This window comes from Gorilla gorilla, chromosome 7 (genome assembly GCF_029281585.2).
Source record: "Gorilla gorilla gorilla isolate KB3781 chromosome 7, NHGRI_mGorGor1-v2.1_pri, whole genome shotgun sequence".
Classification (NCBI taxonomy): Eukaryota; Metazoa; Chordata; class Mammalia; order Primates; family Hominidae; genus Gorilla; species Gorilla gorilla.
In genome coordinates, this window is record NC_073231.2 from 23,783,304 (window position 1) to 23,803,313 (window position 20,010).

General features: G+C 41.5%; 1 protein-coding gene across 34 annotated transcripts in view; it reads right to left on the reverse strand.

Annotated features, from left to right (window-relative positions):
• Positions 1-20,010, reverse strand: part of CSGALNACT1 (chondroitin sulfate N-acetylgalactosaminyltransferase 1) — a 357,361-nt gene that overhangs the window by 196,922 nt on the left and 140,429 nt on the right. For 23 of the 34 annotated variants that reach the window (XM_055349096.2, XM_055349091.2, XM_063709119.1 and 20 more), the window contains one exon: positions 1,167-1,261. The gene's annotated coding sequence lies outside the window, so the exon portion shown is untranslated. Of the gene's footprint in view, positions 1-1,166; positions 1,262-1,387; positions 2,119-20,010 lie in introns of those variants that run through there. The other 11 variants (XM_055349089.2, XM_063709098.1, XM_063709094.1 and 8 more) reach the window with 8 other exon arrangements.

Genomic DNA, 20,010 nt, shown 5'->3' on the forward strand with positions numbered 1-20,010 from the left:
GAAAGGATTTGGGAGGAATTCTCCTTCAGTTATTTTTGTTTGTATTATTAACTTTCAGCCAAGGTTTTTTTTTATTTTTTCTATTGTTAGTAACTGAAATACAGTCCTTTATGAAACTCCACACACCATCATTTAAGTACAGGGCAGTTCCTTAATGCAAAATCAAATCATTAACTACTCTGGCTTCCATTATTTTGTCTTAATAGTGTGACAAAAGTTTTTGGAAAAAAAAAAAAAAGCAAAACCATCAAGCAAACCTCTACAGACATTTGCTAAATGAAGGAGGAAGGTGAAGGGGGCTTTCTGAAGATATGTATACGCTGAGTGCAGCTTACCTATTTTCATTTTTATGCCTGTTGAATTACTTCTAGAAAAAAAAAAGACTCTCTGCTGAAGCTTGGAACCATATATACAGCTTCCTGTTTCATACCATTGCATGTCAACATTAATGATATTTTACAGTACTTGTTTTATTTTGTATTTTTTAAGTTTAGTCTTATCAGATGTAATAAAACATCTTATTGCATAGAAACTCAAAATAAATGGTTACAAGAGCAGAACTAAAACAACATTCCAGAGATTTTCATTTGTCCCCGGACTAAAACCAAGCTTCCAATCCATAAGGGTACTATTCTCAAAGAGCTCTAGACAGTGTCCCTCTAAGACACCGTATGTCAGAAAGAAAGCTCATTCTTCAATTTCCAAAACCATGGTATTTAAATAATTATTTTCTAGCAAAGTCAAAATTAGAGTACCTATTTGACGACAGGGTGACTATTTTAAAAAGCTCAGTATTCTGTCCCAATTTCCAATGGGAGAACAAATGTCCCTATGTAAGCGAACTGTTTCAAAAAGATGTAGCTCTTCCAGCTCTATGATTGGTTTAAGTCACTTGCCACTCTGAGAAGAGATAAATCCTTAAAAAGTTGGGAAAGTTAGATGTAGATGTAGATGTTACAGCCTTTAAAAAGTGAATGAAAAGGATTCAATGGAGCCAAGTAATTGTATTATTTTGGAAGAAGTATCATTCTCTTGAAGTAATAACTTGTTACTAATCAAGCTATTGAAAGTACAATGAAATTTCATACATTTCAAACACATCCAGAATATTGAACACAAAGCAGACCGTGCAAAGGTTTGTTTCTTGAGTGAAAACGCTCACTTACCTGGGGGTTCAAGAAGGGAAGGTTAGGAGGTGGCTACATCATTCCTCCTCTGGGTCAAAATTACCTTGGCGTCTCTCCTTGAAATAGGAAGGCAGCTAAAATAAAATAAAAACAGAGGGCAACCCTTGTAAATTTCCATGTCTTAAATGTATGTGGTATTACAAAATGGGAACATTTTAAATCACTTAGTATATAAAATACAATGCATCTGAAAGTATTACCCCAAAAAGCAGGATGGTATTTGTTCTCTCTCCGTTTCAATGAATAAAATGCAAACTATTTGTTTACAAAAAATCAAGGCTTTAAACAGTGATAACCATGTCTAAAGGTGTCTAAAAATGAAGCTGAACATTTTCACGTGAAAAAGAGCAAATCAAAAAAGCCGACCTCGCAGGAAAGAAACGTGCCCAGCTGCCAGCGAGCCGCTTCCTAACTCGCAGCTCTGCTTCCAATCCTCTGACAGTGCTGAAGTCACACTGGGGTTTCCAGGATGGGGTCAGGAGGGAAAGTGCTGCCCCCCTCTGCAAGGACTGTGTTCAGCGCCACCACTTAAAAAAAAATGGTTTCATGAAATGAAATGTTAAAAAATAAAAAATTTCCTTTTTTCCCCAGAGAAGGAAAGAGCGCACACGCTGGAAAACGGTGGGAGCAGGGAGGAACGACCGCCTTCCCGAGGCACCGCAGGGTTCGCCGCACAGCGCCGCTGGTGAGGACCGAGCGCATCTGCCCACAGCGCCCCAGCCGCGCCTGGAGCCTCCCGCTCCCCAGGGAGAACAGTGGGCGCGTCCCAGGGAACACGACTCCCAAGGAGAGGGCGGGCGCGAGTCCCACCGGGTGACCCGCTCCCTGGGGGGCGTGAAACCCCCAGACCTGCCCTGCCCCTGCCTGGAGATTGCGCCTTGCAGGGCGTGACAACGGGCCCCAGCCGTCCCTTCCTTTTAGGAATATCAATGGAGGAAACCGATGTGTCAACCAGATAAAAGCAGAATGGGAAAGAGGTGCAAGCAAAATACTCTGGAATGAAGGGCAAGGGGAAAATACTCTGGAAAGGGACTAAGCCCTTCCAGTTAATTTCATGTCAATAATGTTGTCTTCAATTAACCAAGGCACAGTCCTCCTTCCCGAGTTGTCAGGATTTTTATCCCATCTGTCTTTATTATTCGAATAACAGCAAATATCCATCTATACATGTATTTGCTATTATATATATATATATATATATACATACATACATACACAAATATATTCATATATACAAACATACAATTTGCTATTACTGTGTGTATACACACACACACACACACACACACACACACACACACACACACACACAGAATTGCTCCCATTTCACATGCAGGAATTAAAAAAAAAAAAAAATAGAAAGAAAGAAAAGAAAAACAGGCCCAGAAAGCTCCAAAGGAAAATTGCTAAGTCTCAGGTCTACAGAGAGCTGGTCCCCAGTTCCTCCATGGGGATGGCCTCCAAACACCTCTCCAAAGGTTTTCTCTGACTCATTGACATGAACAAAGTCAGCTGAAGTGTGAGGTGTATCACTATAGAGGTTTAGAGTCTATTTTGTACCCACCCACTCTCACCCCAGTTCACTGTGGGTTTAGTGTTGGAGAGGGTTGCCGACTGCCCCAACTCGGTGCCTCTACTGCGGTGCCTGTGCGGCTCTCACCACCCACTTCCGCCTCTGCCTGGCCAATCAATCTATGTCTACACCAAATTGCAGTTGGCAGCAGCGCAGCAATGCCTAAGTGGAATAATCACTTGGACCCGAATCTGAGTTGTTTTCTGTCTCCGACAACAAATAATGTTACTTCAGCGCCTGCAGGCCAAGAGTTGAAATAAGCTTATAATTTGGCTTCCAATCCGTCTCACATTCTGATTCCCAACCACTTAAATTTTCTTTTCTGTGTTTTAGCTTGCAGGCAGCAGATCTGGAGGCTCCATCACTGGCATGGTCTTTATGGATATCCTTCATGAATACCCTTGGCCATCTAAGTAAAAAGGGGGGAAATCTACATAATCCAAAACCACACTTGTTTTAATAATGAAAACAAATAGACTGCCAGCTGGTACCTCCACATAATCATTAATAATCTAATTTGTACTTTCTCACTCCAGCAACTTGAAGAACTGTTCACAGTTTTCTCATCTACACACAGTAACATACATCGAGCCCTGGAGTGTGTGGTACTAGCAATATCAAACTGCAGGTTCGGAGCCACGGCATGGCTCAGCTCCTCCCTCTTTTTCCAGTAAAGGAACTTATTAAAAGTCTGCTCTTCAGCTCTGGAAAGTACATGTCTCCTTAGCTGTTCCAAGCATCATGTTCCTCCAGAGAAGAGTCATCGCAAGCTAGTAACTGAAAAATAAAGACACTAGAAGGCAAACCGACTGCCAAGACCCTCTTGGTAATCAGGGCGGAAGGGGAATAGCATCATGGAAAATTCCAGGAGGCGACCTGCAGGTATACTAACAGCTAATGAGAAGTGGGTATGTTCAACTGGACAGACGCTCTATAGGAAGAAAAGAGAAGGAACATCAACAGCATATCCACAATGTGTCCATACACCACACAAGCTATGTTACACATGAACTCATTCCAACCACAACAATGCTATGGATATGTGCATTAATATTTCCACTTTACAAACACAGAAATGAGGCTCAAAGGTGTTAAGTAACCTACTAGGCTCGTACATGGTGAAGTCAGGATTTTTCTAACTTTCAAAACCAAACTCTACAAAGGAAAGCGAGCCTTTGCTCTGTTGACTTTGCAACATGCCTTTACCTACAGGACTTAGCCTTCATGTATGATTCTTTGAAAGTAAGTATGGGGCGGCCAGGCACGGTGGCTCATGCGTGTAATCCCAGCACTTTGGGAGGCCGAGGCGGGCAGATCACAAGGTCAGGAGATCAAGACCATCCTGGCTAACACAGTGAAACCCTGTCTCTACTTCAAAAAAAAAAAAAATTAGCCGGGCACGATGGCAGGTGCCTGTAGTCCCAGCTACTCAGGAGGTTGAGGTGGGAGAATGGCGTGAACCTGGGAGGCGGAGCTTGCAGTAAGCCAAGATCGCGCCACTGCCCTCCAGCCTGGGCGACAGAGCAAGACTCTCTCTCAAAAAAAAAAAAAAAAAAAAGTAAGTATGGGGCTTACATAACACAGCTGCATGGAAGTGGTGGCTAGGTATATGTGCTGCCAGCAACCTAAGGCTGCCATGTTGGCCTCAGGAACACAGCCCACCCTGATCCCCTATAATTCCCTCATAAGAAACCATAATGACAAAAACTCACACTTTCTGAGTATCAAAGAAATAGACAACAAGTATTTGCCAAAAGCAAAAAATAAATCCAGGAAAGCAACTGCAGTTAGGATAGTTACAAAACCTTGCTTTGCCCAATTCAGACAGTGACAATGACATCCCTCTGTCGAAATTCTTATGTCAGCCTGGCCAACATGGTGAAACCCCCTCAATTAAAAATACAAAAATTAGCCGGGCATGGTGGAAGGCACCTGTAATCCCAGCTACTCAGGAGACTGAGGCATGGGAATGACTGGAATCCAGGAGGTGGAGGTTGCAGTGAGCTGAGATGGTGCCACTGCACTCCGGCCTGGGGGAGAGAGTGAGACTCTGTCTCCAATAAATAAATAATTAATAAATTCATTCATTCACTCATTCTTGTATCCAGGTCTCAGTCCCCTCCCCTGTCCTCCGATGCCTAGTATGTTCTCCATAGCTTGGCACAGAGAGTGAGGATTCCGAGTGAGCATTATGGAAGAGCTCATGTGTCATCACCAGTGTCAGTTACAGTAAGAAGCGAGTAAGAGGAGGCAGGATGTGCGTGAGAGCGGCTGAGAAACCATCCATGGAAAAATCCTAGACTTGGTTTTGGAAGTTTTTCAGTTGGGACTCTAAAGATTGGTAAGTCCACCCTACCCCACCCCCAAAGAAACGGAGTTTGGCAGACATCAATTAGCAGTCCTCTATAAATAAACCTGCTTTTAATCATGTTAAAAGAAGCCTACCAAAAATCATCTACTGAAAAAAGCAATTAAAAACGGTGAAAATGAGTACATTGAGATCAATCATATTTTAGCCATCTAGGAATTCATCCTATTTAATGTACAACTAGTAAGTGAAAGTTCTCCACATTTTAATGTCCAAAGGGCTTCAAAAACACAATGGATCCAATGGTGTGAAAGTATCCATCCAGCTGCCTTAAGTTCCAAGGCTTACTCACCTGCATCTATTTAAATCTTTAAATCTTTAGACCATCTAAACCATGTCTGTGTCAGACACACTGATTCTCAAAATGTGAAAAATAAAAAGGCTAAAAACCCTCTTCACCATCAGCATGCCTAAAATAACAAATGAAAAACACCACGAGATGAGATATGTGTCTGCCAACTAGAAGTTCCCAGTGAGATCTTCTTTGTGCATATGTGGCTAATTTTATATATACACAAAATTTATATTTAAATCTTAATGGTAACTTTTTTATTTCTTTAAATCAGTGAAGTCCCTTATGTTATGGCACTGGAGGATAGAGCACGGATAGGGTCAGGAACTATACAGCCACCTTCTAAAATTATCATCTTTCTCAAGATATGTCTCAGAAAAGAAAGGCCTCTCGGATGTCACACATGATAAATTGTGTGTTACTATACAATATCCTTAACCACATTCCTCCTACATTAAATAATTTTACTGCAAATAGTATGTTTTAGAACACAACTGATTTTAAAGGTCATGAGTTCTTCCCCTAAAAGATTAGTTTTCTGTTATTTTGTCAAATGAAAAACAGGATCTTGGTGTCCTGGTCTTGAGACTACAGGATGCAGACTCAACGGAAACATATCTATTTTTAATTCCTTTTTCATTTTAATCCTTTCACTCAAGTGGGTCACCCTGCTTTTCTTCACTTCAATTTCTTACCTCAATAAATAGAGATAATCTCAGATAACAAAATTATGCTACTAAATTACTTGAAGTCTCTTTAAAAAGGTACCAGTCAATTATTGCCTTAAAGGGTACCAAATATTATTTTCCTTATACTTTAAAGATTTACCAAGTGTAGCCGGGCACGGTGGCTCACACCTGTAATCCCAGCACTTTGGGAGGCCGAGACGGGCGGATCACAAGGTCAGGAGATCGAGACCACCCTGGCTAACACGGTGAAACCCTGTCTCTACTAAAAATACAAAAAATTAGCCGGGCGTGGTGGCGGGCGCCTGTAGTCCCAGCTACTCTGGAGGCTGAGGCAGGAGAATGGCATGAAATCAGGAGGCGGAGTGTGCAGCGAGCTGAGATCGCGCCACGGCACTCCAGCCTGGGCGACAGAGCAAGACTCCGTCTCAAAAAAAAAAAAAAAAAAAAAAAAAAAAGATTTACCAAGTGCCTCCAGTAGGGACCCTGCGTGGTCTGGAGTTGAACTGTTTTCACATTGTCAACATGGGAACCACTAACATAATCGACAATGAAGTGACTCCCATCACAAGCTAACTGGAGATATAAATGATAAGCTATTATAGCATAAAAAAGCACTGACCAATTTAGGCTGGAGAGGATCCGCATTGTAACTAGTCTCTTGAAAATAAAGTAAATTGCTTCTGTTTGTCATTGGCTGTGAGACCAATAACACAATTTTTCTCCTCAATCAGTGAAGATACAGACAGCTGATGGACCTCCGTAAAAGAGCTATTTTCCAGCAAACGGTCTGCAGTGCCATAGTTACACTCCACATGCAATTGTTCATTTTATTAGACACCTTTTCCAGTAAATCCTTCTGGGCTAGCCCTGCCCTTATTAGACACTACAGCTGCTCAGTTGGTGCTAGATGCCATCACAGAGCCTAATGAGGCCTGAACAGTGTTTCAGGGATATCAGCTGCACTTAATCCTGTCCAGAACACAAAATTTGGCTTTACATCTTAAATGAGTTACTGTGAGATCTTAGGCAAGTTCTTAACTCCTGTGAGTCTCCACTTCCCGATCTGTAAAATGAAGAGGTTGGACTAAGTCTGTGATTCTCAGTGAGGCAGGATGATCTTTATCTGTTGTCTTCTCACCCCTAGCCAAGAATCCCTGTGTGTAAGAAGATATGTTACAGATGGTAACAAGCTACACCGATAAATGATGAAAATGCAGACAGCACTGAGACTTAGATGTTAAGACTAGGGAAGAGAAGCTTAAAAAGAGAACTGCTATAATGCTTGAAGTTGTAGACTTCCAGAGTATAAAGATTTCAGCAGGCTAACTGATAAAGAGTAGTTAAACAATCATAGAACAACCATGCTTACTTCATTAGCCAAATGTCACCTCTCATTGTGGCCTTTCCATCGCATAGCTGGCTGAGTTAGGCAGGCACAACCCTTCATTCAGAAAAGTAAACTCACCCCCAAAGATGATACAATGATCAAGAATAGCTCATCTAGGATGCATGATCCCAGGCAACAGGGACACCTACACGGGGCAGCCCAACATAACAAATTATACATTCCCACACCTTATACACCAACACACCGACTCCAACACAACAATGGAAGTAGCGGTATGGGGAGGGCAGAGGTGTGTGGTTCAGAAATACCAAGTTCAGTCCCGGTTCTGCCATGAAATAATTGTGTGACCCTTGAGCAAGTCACCTGCAAAATCAAAGTATGAAACAGATAATCTCCAAGTTACCTTCCAGTAGAGAAAATGCACTTACTTTTTATTATTCTAATAAACACCTATGTGCGACTACAATCTCCACAGCATCTTTAAGGTCACTACATGCATCTCCATTACTGGCTCAGTTTTTAAAATTACCACATTCCCAGCCTTTCGGGCAAAGACAACACTTAGGACAACTGCCCAGAACACAAGTTTGAGATGCAGAATGAGTAAAGTTTATTTTCTCTGGCTTCTTTACAATTCCCTCTGGCTAAATTCTACCCTGTACTCTGCCAAGTCTCCGTATTTCTGGCACTGAGGCTTGATCTATAGTAGTCATAGGGCTGGTGACACTGTGATAGATGAAGAAATTAAATCTTTCACCAAACTTGAACAGGCATTTTGCATGGTAATTTTTATCTTCTTCCTTCCCAGATGCAGGAATGTCAACAGTTGAGAGATACTATGATGAAAGTAGAAAGTCACTGCAAAAATGGACTTGCCTCCCAAATGGTCTCTCATTATCTTGCAAATGTATTATTTTTTCTGTATCAATTTCTGAGTTTATTTTGTGTTACGCTCCTACTGCAAGGGAATTGAGAACATACTGTCCACATTTTCCAGAAAAGACTAACGTTAACAGAATAAATCTTTCACCATGAAAATGAAAACTTTGTGTAAATATTTATATAATTAAATTTATTCAATCAATCCATTGGGTTAGGCTGATGGAAGGATGCTTTTTTTTTTATATTGAGATTGAGGGAGGCAAGAAAACAATTCTAATCTCAAGATTCAAATAAATAAATAGTAATATTGCTTGTAGATGTCATTTAAAAAGATTTATGCATACAGAATGTAAATGGATATTGCCCTCAGGGATCCTACAATTGCTGTATATTATTTGCTATGCATACTAGATAATGAAGTTTAAAAATATAGATGGGAAACACAGATGTTTCCTCAATAAATATTTTTAAATCATTTCAATGTGTTTTCATTCCACACCATAGCCAGGTAAGCAAGACAAGGATAAACAGTTAACAAAGAAAACATCATTGGAATACTCAGCAATAAAATGGAATGATCTATTGGTACACATATCAGCATGGATCGTAATTATGCCAAGGAAAAGAAACCCAACAAATAGAATACATACTGTATGATTCCATTCATATACAATTCCAGCACATCGGTGTTCACCTGGGGATGGGGGTTGGGGGGTAAGAGGGGTGAGAGGGGCAAGGAAGGACCCAGAGAAGCAGGAGGATCAGATAACTGACGGGCACATGAAACCTTTTCTGGGGATGTATATATTTTCGATTTTGGTAATAGTTTCATATGTGTATACATATGTCAAAACAAATCAAATTGCCTGATTTAAATACGTGAGTTTATTGTGTATCAATTATACCTTAATAAAGCTATACAATGCGGAAAATATCTAAATTATACGGAAAGGATGTGCTGGGACGGGAGGAGCATGGTCCTTTTAAATAACATGGAAGAGGCCGGGCACGGTGGCTCACGCCTGTAATCCCAGCAGTTTGGGAGGGCGAGGTGGGTGGATCACGAGGTCAGGAGTTCAAGACGATCAGCCTGGCTAAGGTGGTGAAACCCCGTCTCTACTAAAAATACAAAAGTTAGCCGGGCGTGGTTGAGGGTGCCTGTAACCCCAGCTAAAACCCCGTCTCTACTATAAATACAAAAATTAGCCAGGCGTGGTTGCGGGTACCTGTAACCCCAGCTACTCAGGAGGCTGAGGCAGGAGAATTGCTTAAACCAAGGAGGCGGAGGTTCCAGTGAGCCAAAATTGTGCCACTGAACTCCATCCTGGGCGACAGAGTACGACTCCGTCTCAAAAAAAAAAAAAAAAAAAAAAAGATACAGAAGAGGGGAAGGGAAGTGCTGGGTAGAGGTGAAGGCGTGGTCCCTGGCTAGGATTCCAACCCCCACGGACCTCGGTGAGGACAGGCATTTCCTGCCCAAATGTTGCATTTCCCAAGACCACCCTGGCCTGCCACAACCCATCCTGTGCCTATAAAAACTCCCGAGACCCTAGCAAGGCAGAGACAGGGGCAGGTGGACATCGAGAGGAGCACATCGGTGGAGGAACACACAGGCGCTGGACATCCAGAGGAACGCACCGGCAGGCGCCAGCAGGCCACCAACCAGCTGAAGGAGAACAATGCAGAGTTTGGCTGGGGCAGTCTGAGGAAAGCCCAGGCCACTGAGTGGCCCAGCTCCCGAGGAAAGCCCTCCCACTCTACCCACTTCTGACTTTCCCTGAGCTACTTCCACTCAATAAAACCTTGCACTCATTCTCCAAAGCCCACATGTGACCTGATTCTTCCGGTACACCAAGGCAAGAAACCGGGATACGGAAAGCCCTCTGTCCTTGAGACAAGGTGGAGGATCTAACTGAGCAGGTTAACACAAGCCGCCTACAGACGGCAAAACTAAAAGAGCACATGGTAGCACATGCCCACTGCGGCTTCCGGAGCTGTCAACGTCCACCCCGAGACGTGGGGCGGGAGCCCCGCAGCCTGCCCGTCTGTATGCCCCTCTAGAGCTTTGAGCAGCGGGGCACTGAAGCAGCGAGCCGCTCCCCCTGTCGCACGCCCTGCGAAGGGGACAAGAGAACTTTTCCCGTTTCAGAAAAACAAGGCATAGTTAAAATTGTGAGTAATTAAGACACCTGTTGTATGAAAAGCTACAGAAAATATAAGCTATACTAGACACAGGAGACTACCAGAGGCAGATTTCAGGATCAGGGGAATTCAGCAGGTTTCACAAAACTGAAAAAGTCATTCTGAGCACTGAAAGACTGTGCCTAGTTAACATTCATCTCCTCCAAAATATATAGTTCTTATTTCCTTAAGATTTTTTTTAAGGTAGCTGGGATTAGAGGTGTGCACCACCACACCCGGTTTAAGGTTTGACAGAAATAGTTATAACTTCCTTCACGGTAGTAAAAATAGCTAGCTAGCATTTATTGGGCACTTGCTGTAAACCACGCCCCAGTCTAATGGATTATCCTATTTAATTCTCACCTAAGAACCTAAGAGACGTATATAATCTTGACTCTCTATGTTACAGATAAGGACACCTACTATTCAGGAACATTAAATAACTTGCTTAGTGTCACCCACCACCCCAGTGGTGGAGCTAGGATACAAATCCAGGTGGTCTGAATGCAGAGTCGAACTCTTGAAATTAAACTTCTGGCCCTCTTCTTCATAAACAGGATCCTGTATGCTGACTCATACCTCTGATGGCTTAAAAAGACTCTTTGTTCATTGCATAGCTACAGTTCTAAGTCTGAATGCTAATCTTTTGCATGGTAGCAGCAGAAACGGTAAGTAGTAAAGTGATGGTGGAAGGCAAGGGGAATTATGGGAGGAAAAAAAAATATGACCGGAATTCAACAGAATCGGTTTTGGTCAAGTCCTCACTGATGACTGTAAACGTGGGCAAGCCATGTCTCCTGCTTGGATCTGTTGCCTTTATGGTGAAAATTAAGGATTTGAACTAATTGATTAATCCTAAGACTCCATCCAGCTTTGTGATTCTGCTGGTCCTCTTTTGAGGAATACTTCCTACATTTTACAACTTGGATTAAAAATTCTCCATGGGACCAACACGGTGGTTCACGCCTATAATCCCATCATTTTAGGAGGCTAAGGCAGATGAGTCACTTGAGGCCAGGAGCTCGAGACCTGCCTAGGCAACATGGCAAAATCCTGTCTCTAGTAAAAATACAAAATTTAGCAGAGCGTGATGGCACATGCCTGTAATTCTAGCTACTCAGGTGCCTGAGGCGAGAGAATTGCTTGAGCCTGGGAGGCAGAGGTTGCAGTGAGCCAAGATCGCACCACTGCACTCCAGCCTGGATGACAGAGTGAATCCCTGTCTCAAAAAAAACTAGTTGAAAAAAAAAAATTCTCCATGAACGTAATACATTTCAGATACACAGCCTTCTTCATCCCCTCAAACACCCAGACACCTCCCCATCCCCGCCTTATCTTGCAAGATTCTTCACTATTTCCTCAAGATCATCTGTTCACAAGGATCACCCATAAAGGCCCAAGAAAAAGGAGGAGGGTCCCGCAACCAGTGACTTCCCTGTTCTGCTAGGCACTCTAACCATCTTTTTCACATGATAAGCATGCAAGAGTTAATTTGGGCTTTCAAGGGGTGAAAAGGAGGCAACCCCCACCCAGAAGCTCATTCCATTTTCCTTGTGTAGCTTCTGACATCTGAGATGATCCAAAGTCCTACTACATGGTGGCTAAAGTTGCGAGATTCCGTGTACTTCTAATTCTTATTCGTTCTTTAAAGTGGCTATTCTCTCTTTGCACTAAAAACACATCATTTTCTCTTTTTAAACGGATAGATTTTGTGACCCTTTGGGGAGACATAAAAGCGAGAGAGCAACTAAATAAGGCAGTTGTAAACCATTTCAGCATCTGTAAAACCTTCTCCTTTGTCACAAAAGAAGAGAGGAAAAGCAGCTGGAAAAAAAAAAAAGCACAGCTGACAGGGAACTTGATATCTTTAAGAACAACTTGTCTCATGAATTTTCATATCCGTATTTTGGGGTTTTCACTGAATTAAAAATTCTTTCCAGAAAAACACTTCTCATGTGTGATAACTACTTTCACAATACATTGGTGAGACAAAACTCTTAAAAATTTCAAGGTGTACCGTGTCTATTTTTCTATAATTCTACCTATATGTCAGCTCTTTATTTCTATTCTGTATTTTATATACTCTCACCTATTTTCAAAAACATCCTGTTCTAGCTCAGAACATATAATTTATGTTTTTATTTAGTACTTTGTTTTTATTGAGTCATTTAGCAATTATTCTATGATAAACCAAAAGTTAAAATATAGATCATCCCTTTCCTACATCAAACCATATTTACAAAATTCACTACTAACCTTTATCATCGCACAGACTGGTTTTCTTTGGTTGTGTTCACCATGCGCACACTATTTTCTAACTTTTTGCTTGATGTCTCCATTTATCTACTGAGTCCAGATATCTGTCATTTTCAATGGTACAATATTCCATTGTTTTGCTAAAGCAGTTCAGTTAGCCATCTTTCAGCTCGTTGTTTCCACACATGATTATAACCCAGTCAACCATTTTTAAAGAAATAAATTTTGTTTGTTCCTATTGGAGCTCTTTCCTTAGGCTATAATCTGAAAAGTGGGGTTAACACATTTAAGACCACAATCAGCCCCTGTGACTTTTATTATAAATCACTTTTATTATTATAAATGGCTCTCCCAAAGAGGTATTAGCAACTTGCAATGTCACCAGCAAAATTATGACCGTAGCTTTTTCTTCATATTCTCTTTCGCACTGAGATTTCTGGGCTGTATTTATTTTAGGGTGATTTTATTTGGGGAGAACACTTGTATACCAGTGTCCATCCAGTGGTTGAGGACTCCTGAGTTAGGGAAGTCCCAGATGTCAACTAATGCATTAATTATTCCTGAGAGATGATATTTAGAAAAACAGTTTCTATGATCAAGTCACTCTGGAAAACGCCGTGTCAAAGTTAACAAGTTTCATTGTTGTGGAAGATCCCAAAGACTTTAATCTACTAAAAGAATGATGTAGAATCTTTTAGTTCTTTGAAATCTGTCACATTTGTGTAATACTCTTAATGCCCCCTTTTAAAAACGCGTATTGATCACCTATTATATGCCAAGTACTTTATATGCCTCATAACTCATTCAATACTCCTGACTGCCTGATAAAGTCATTATTACAAATCTTAATTTTACTAAAAAATCAAAAACTGAGACTCAAAAGGCTAAATAACGTATGCAAAATTCCAAGGCTAATATGTAATGTCAGCTTTTAAACTCACTGTCTACTTTTTGTGGATTCGCCATTATGCCATCCTGCCTCATAACACAATGTTTAAACATATTGTCAGTTAGCCAGTTTCTGTTCTTCTTTTTGGTGGGTTGGGGATGTTCAGTTTTCTAGTTTTCCTGTTTCCTGAGTTATCAATACACAGATGAGTAAAGTACAATCATCTTAAAGATACAGCTCAACGAGTTTTTACATATTATACCCTTCTATAACCATCACATGGATCAAGATAAAAAGTTTTTTTTCATCAGCTTAGGATATTTTCTTTTTCAACAGAGATTGATTTTATGCTTCTCATTCTATATAGGGCCTGGTACTGAAGTTATTCAAATAGGTGTTTAATAAACTCTGATCAGAGAAGGTTGAAACTAGAAGTGACATCATAGTTTATGTGTTCCAAACTCTTCAATTTACAAATGTGGAAACTGAAGGCAAGAAGGAAAGTGACTAAAGACACAACAATTCAGAGCATTTCTGCTACACGGTGCTGCCCTTGCTGGCCACTGGCTGGTTACTTCTACACATTGCACTGCAGACACAGTGAGGGGTAAGCAGAAGACAGGATGCGTAACAGAGAAAGAAGGCCAGCTAAAGAGTTTTGCATTGATATTTTAATTTTAAACAAGTGTTGAAGTATCCAAAAGGTAAAATTGGTGAAGAAATGCTCATCAAACTGACTTTAATGTAAAACACTATTTTTCATTGTAAAAATATCAACACACTTTGGGAGGTCGAGTGGGTACTTGAGGTCAGGAGTTTAAGACCAGCCTGGTCAACATGGTGAAACCCCATCCCTCCTAAAAATACAAAAATTAACCAGGCATGGTGGCGTGCACCTGTAATCCCAGCTACTCGGAGGGTGAGACAGGAGAATCAGTTGAACCCGGGAGGCAGAGGTTGCAGTGAGCCCAGATTGTGCCACTGTACTCCAGCCTGGGGGACAGAGTGAGACTCCATCTCCATCAATCAACTGAGAAATAACACTTTCCATCCAAACGAATTTGCCGTTCCAAGTGGTGTCCTTGGGAGGACAGACACTTATTCCAAGAATGCCCTGTTGCTCGTGACTTCTTTTGAACCCTCTCTTTGAGATTAACTTCAGAGCTACTTTGAGTCAAACAAACCAATTTTATTTTTAAAAACTACAAAATCAGCACCAACAGAATAGGTACCAGATGTGTGTCTTCCAAATCATAAGAAAACAAAAATATAAGCCATATAACTAAAGCAATAGAGAATTATAAGAAACATTTAAAGTAGAAAAATTTTTCCAACTGGAAAACATATTAGAACTATGAAATGTGATGAACATGAATAGGTTAAACATCCCTAACAAAGACAAAGATTTTCAACATCCAATTATATGCTGTTTACAAGACAGATCTAAAGTCAAGTGACTCAGAAATCAAAAACGAGAAGAGGAGCAAGATGTATCCAGAAAATGCAAATGAGAAGAAAAGATGAATGACAACATTTATATCAAACAATCCAGAATATGAATCAAAAGACCATTTAACAGGACAAAGAACAGGTGAAAAACGTCAACCTCATTAATAAAAATTTCATTTGTATGAAGAAGTCTTAATTTATCAAGCAGGTATTTTAATTATAATACTTTTATCATAGATGTTACAGCCAAATAGGCATATCCATATCATCAACTCTTAAGAAGACAATAGGAAAATTACCAAGACACTGTGGATATACAAGATTGAATAAAATGCACCCATTTAAAAAAAAGTTTCAAAATACATTTAATGATGTGGCAATGTTATCATACAATACTAGGCAAAAGAGGAAAGGCACAAGATATATATAGTAGGACCTCAATTTTTCTTAAATATTCATATGAGATATTTTTAAAACTAGAAATACTCTGGTTAAATTAGGGAAGATCTTTAGTTATTTCTTTATGCTACTTCTTCCTATTTTTAAAAAAGAGAAAGCCTCAAGTCCAAGATAAACGAAAACATGGCATTAGAAGACACAGCTTCCTCAAATTCAGGCATCCAGACACTCAGACCCAGACAAATACCATCCCAAGGTACTGATGAGGGGTCATAGAAAAAAAAATTGTAGAATCCTGACCCTCCTGTCACCTTCAGGCTCCAAAACCCCATGATTTTTATTTTCATCCAAGGACTGGCTAATATTTGATATAGTTTAGACATTTGCGCCCCCAAATCTCATGTTGAAATGTAATCTGCCATGTTGGAGGTGCGGCCTCCTGGAATGTGACTGGATCATGGGGGCAGATTTGTTATGAATGATTTAGGACCAATCCCATGGTACTGTCCTTGCAAGATCTGGTTGTTTAAAAGTGTGTGGTACCTCCCCCCCATTCTCTCTCTCTCTCGCTTCTGCTCTCACCATGTGATGTATCTGCTCCTGCCTCACCTTCCACCATAAGTAAAAGCTCCCTGAGGCCTCCCCATATGCTGAGCAGAGGCCAGTGCCATCCATGTACAATCAGCAGAACTGTGAGCCAATTAAGCCAGCGGTCCCCAACCTTTTTGGCACCAATGACTGGTTTTGTGGAAGACACTTTTTCCACAGGGGTGGGGCAGGGTTGGGGGAGATGATTTGGGGATGATTCAAACTCATTTCACGTACTGTGCACTTTATTTCTATTATTACCACATTGTAATATATAAGAAAATAATTACACAACTCACCATAATGTTGAATTATTGGGAGCCCTGAGCTTGTTTTCCTGTAACTAGACAGTCCCATCTGGGGTTGATGAGAGACAATGACAGATCATCAGGCATTACATTCTCATAAGGAGCTCACAACCTAGATCCTTGACATGTGCAGTTCACAATAGGGTTAACACTTCTATGAGAATCTAATGTCGCCAATTATCTGACAGGAGGCAGAGCTTAAGCAGTGATGCAAGTGATGGGGAGCGGCTGTAAATACAAATGAAGTTTCACTCACTCGCCTGCCATTCACCTTCTATGGGGCCTGGTTCCTAGCAGGCCATGGATGAGTACGAGTCTGTGGCCCAGTGGTTGAGGACTCCTGAATTAAACCTCTTTTCTTTAAAAAGAAATACCTAGTCTCAGGTATTCCTTTACAGCAATGCAAGAACACCCTAACACAATGTTTAACCCGAATATAGACTGTGTTCATCTTTTCTTTATTCTATGCTCTCCAAACATATATTACTTTCACAAGCAGAGTAAATTAATAAACACAAAAACACAGTTCAATTACGCATTTTGTTCATAAATCTGTCCTACAGAGATATACATCTACCATTGCTAGAAAAAAGAATGTGCCAAGTGCCCCAGGATAATTCTGAACAAGAAGTTCCAAAAATATTTTAAGTGAAGGCAGACTCATGGGAGTAGCTTCCCAAAGTATCTTCATTGAATTACTTTGCATTCATTTTAATTTATATATTTTGACATGTTAGGATATCTTAAAATAAAATTGTGCTGATTTATGTTAACATGTCATTTAATTAATACCTTGAAGGAAGAATAGATAGGCTTTTAAAAGAGGAACTTAATAAAAGTCATTATATTCCTATATGCTTTTTTATTTTTTAGAGACAGATTCTCTCTCCATCACCCAGGCTAGAGAGCAGTGGTGTGATCATAGTTCACTGCACCCTCAAACTCCTGGGCTCAAGCAATCCTCCCACATCAGCCCCCAAGCAGCTAGGATTACAGGCCCTTGCCACCACTTCTGGCTGATTTTTTTTTTTTTTCTTGTAGAGATGGGGTTTCACTAAATTGCCCAGGCTGGTCTCAAAGTCCTGGCCTCAAGTGGTCCTTCTGCCTCACCCCCCGACAAAGCACTGTGATTACAGACAATATTACTGCAACTGGCCATGCCTGTACACTTCAAATGAGATTTGTACTCATTATTGCTGAGAAATAATCAGATTCCAGGTTGCTCAGGAAGATCTGTGTCTCGGCAAAATATATACCCTGAAAATTATGACACAGAGGACTATGTACTATGACTGTAGGGCTGGCATGCATAGACCTAAGAAAACCTTAGTAATTGGCGGGGCCCGGTGGCTCATACCGGTAATCCCACAATTTTAGGAGGCTGAGGTGGATCAATCACTTGAGGTCAGGAGTTCGAGACCAGCCTAGCCAACATGGTGAAGTCACAACTCTCCTAAAATATAAAAATTACCCAGGCTCAGTGGTGGCCACCTATAATCCCAGCTACTCAGAAGACTGAGGCAGGAGAATCGTTTTAACCTGGAAGGGGAGTGAGCCAAGATCATGCCACTACACTCTAGCCTGGGTGACAGAGCAATACTCCACCAAAAAAAAAAAAAAAAAAAAAAAAAGAAAGAAAGAGGAAAAAAAAGAAAAGAAAACCTTAGCAATCATGACACCCAGCTTCTCCCTGTCCTAGAAACCACAGTTCAGACGGGGGACATGACTCTCCCAAGGCCAGGACTAGCACTTTCTCCAGGCACAGCCGCATCTCTAAGTGCCTTCTAAATTTCTCCTTCCTGCTGGATTTACATAATGTAATTATCACCATGATCCATTTTCTTCCACACTGAATTCTTTACCGCTGTAAGAGAAGAGAAATTTTAATGGGATGGAGGGCAGGTGATAAAACAGGCAAATCTCTCATGCCCCCTTCCTCCAGCATAAATGCACGTGTGCCTCAGAACTGTCAGGCTCTATGATGGGGCTACAAACCCTGCCCTCTTAGAGAAGTCACAGATTATTTCCCCTGCCATAAATCAGAAGACAGTGGGCTATGAGAAAGCGTGTGCAGGGCACTACAGAGGAGCAAAGGGAAGGAGCATCTAATCACATTAGACTACTCAGACTCAAATCTCAGTCAGGAAGGGCAGGTAGGAGTGCAGGTGAGGTAAGAAATGGGAGACAGGAAAAGACCATTCTAGACAGGGTGAGGGGGGGGGCCTTGAAAAAAAGCACAGACATGAGAAAGCATGGCAGAGTTTGGAACCTGTGAGGAACACAATATGGCTGGAATTTGAGATGCCTACAGGAGTGTGGAAGGGAGCGAGTCTATAGAGAAGGCTGGGAACCTCTGCTAAGGGATGGAGCCATGTCCTAAGTGCAATGGAGTCGCAAAGACCTTATTTGTGACATAGTTTTAAATGCTCATTCTGCGTCCATGATGTGGCTGGGCTGGAGAGGTGAAGACTGGAGGTGTGGAAACAAGCAGAAGGTTCCAGCAGTTACCCAACTGAGAAGGACTGGTGCCAGACTAGGGGCAGGTTCAAGAGACATTCTAGGCATAGAGTCAGGGCTCAGTGATTGCTGTCACATAGGGTAAGGAAGACGAAGGAGTGTTTCCAAAATTTAACTTTCTTCTTGTTCAAAAAACAGTTTTGAACTGTTGAACACATTCGTGTCACAATAACAAAACGGTCCTGTCCTCAGACTTTGAGTTCCAAATACTGAATAAACATTGATAACAAAAAGGGAGGCAGAGGCCAATGAAGTTACTTGAGAGATTAGAGAGTAACATCAGACTTGTTGACAGGAGGCAGTATAATGCAGTGGTCATAGTGCCAGATTAACTCGGGCTCAAATCCCAGCCTGGGTCACTTGAGACACTGGGCAAATTATCCTTCTAAATTCTAGTTCTCTAATTTCTAAAAGGAGGAGAATAATGGGACCTACCTGAAGAGATTAACCAGGAAACTTCTATAAGAAGAAAGCAGGCTGGGCATAGTGGCTCACACCTGTAATCCCAACACTTTGGAAGGCCAAGGCAGGCTGATCACTTGAGGCCAGGAGTCCAAGACCAACCTGGCCAACGTGGGGAAACCCCGTCTCTACTAAAAATACAAAAAAATTAGCCAGGAGTTGAGGTACATGCCTGTAATCCCAGTTACTCAGGAGGCTGAGGCAGGAGAACTGCTTGAACCCGAGAGGCAGAGGTTGCAGTTAGCCAAGATTGCACCACTGCATTCCAGCCTGGGCAACAGAGTGAGACTCTGTCTCAAAAAAAAAAAAAGTGCGAAATACTGTGTCTGACCTACAACGAGTACTCATTAAATCACTATCATCATTCAGTACAGAGGATTTCCAAGGGCTAGAAAAGAATCTTTTTTTTTTTTTTTTTGAGAAAGGGTCTTGCTCTGTTGCCCAGGCTGGCTGGAGTACAGTGGCATGATCATAGGTCACTGCTGTCTCGACCTCCCACGCTTAAGCGATCCTCCCACCTCAGCCACCTGAGGAGCTGGGACTACAGCATCCACCACCAGGCCTGGCTAATTTATGTTTTTGTATTGTTGAGATGGGGGTCTCACTATGTTGCCCAGGCAGG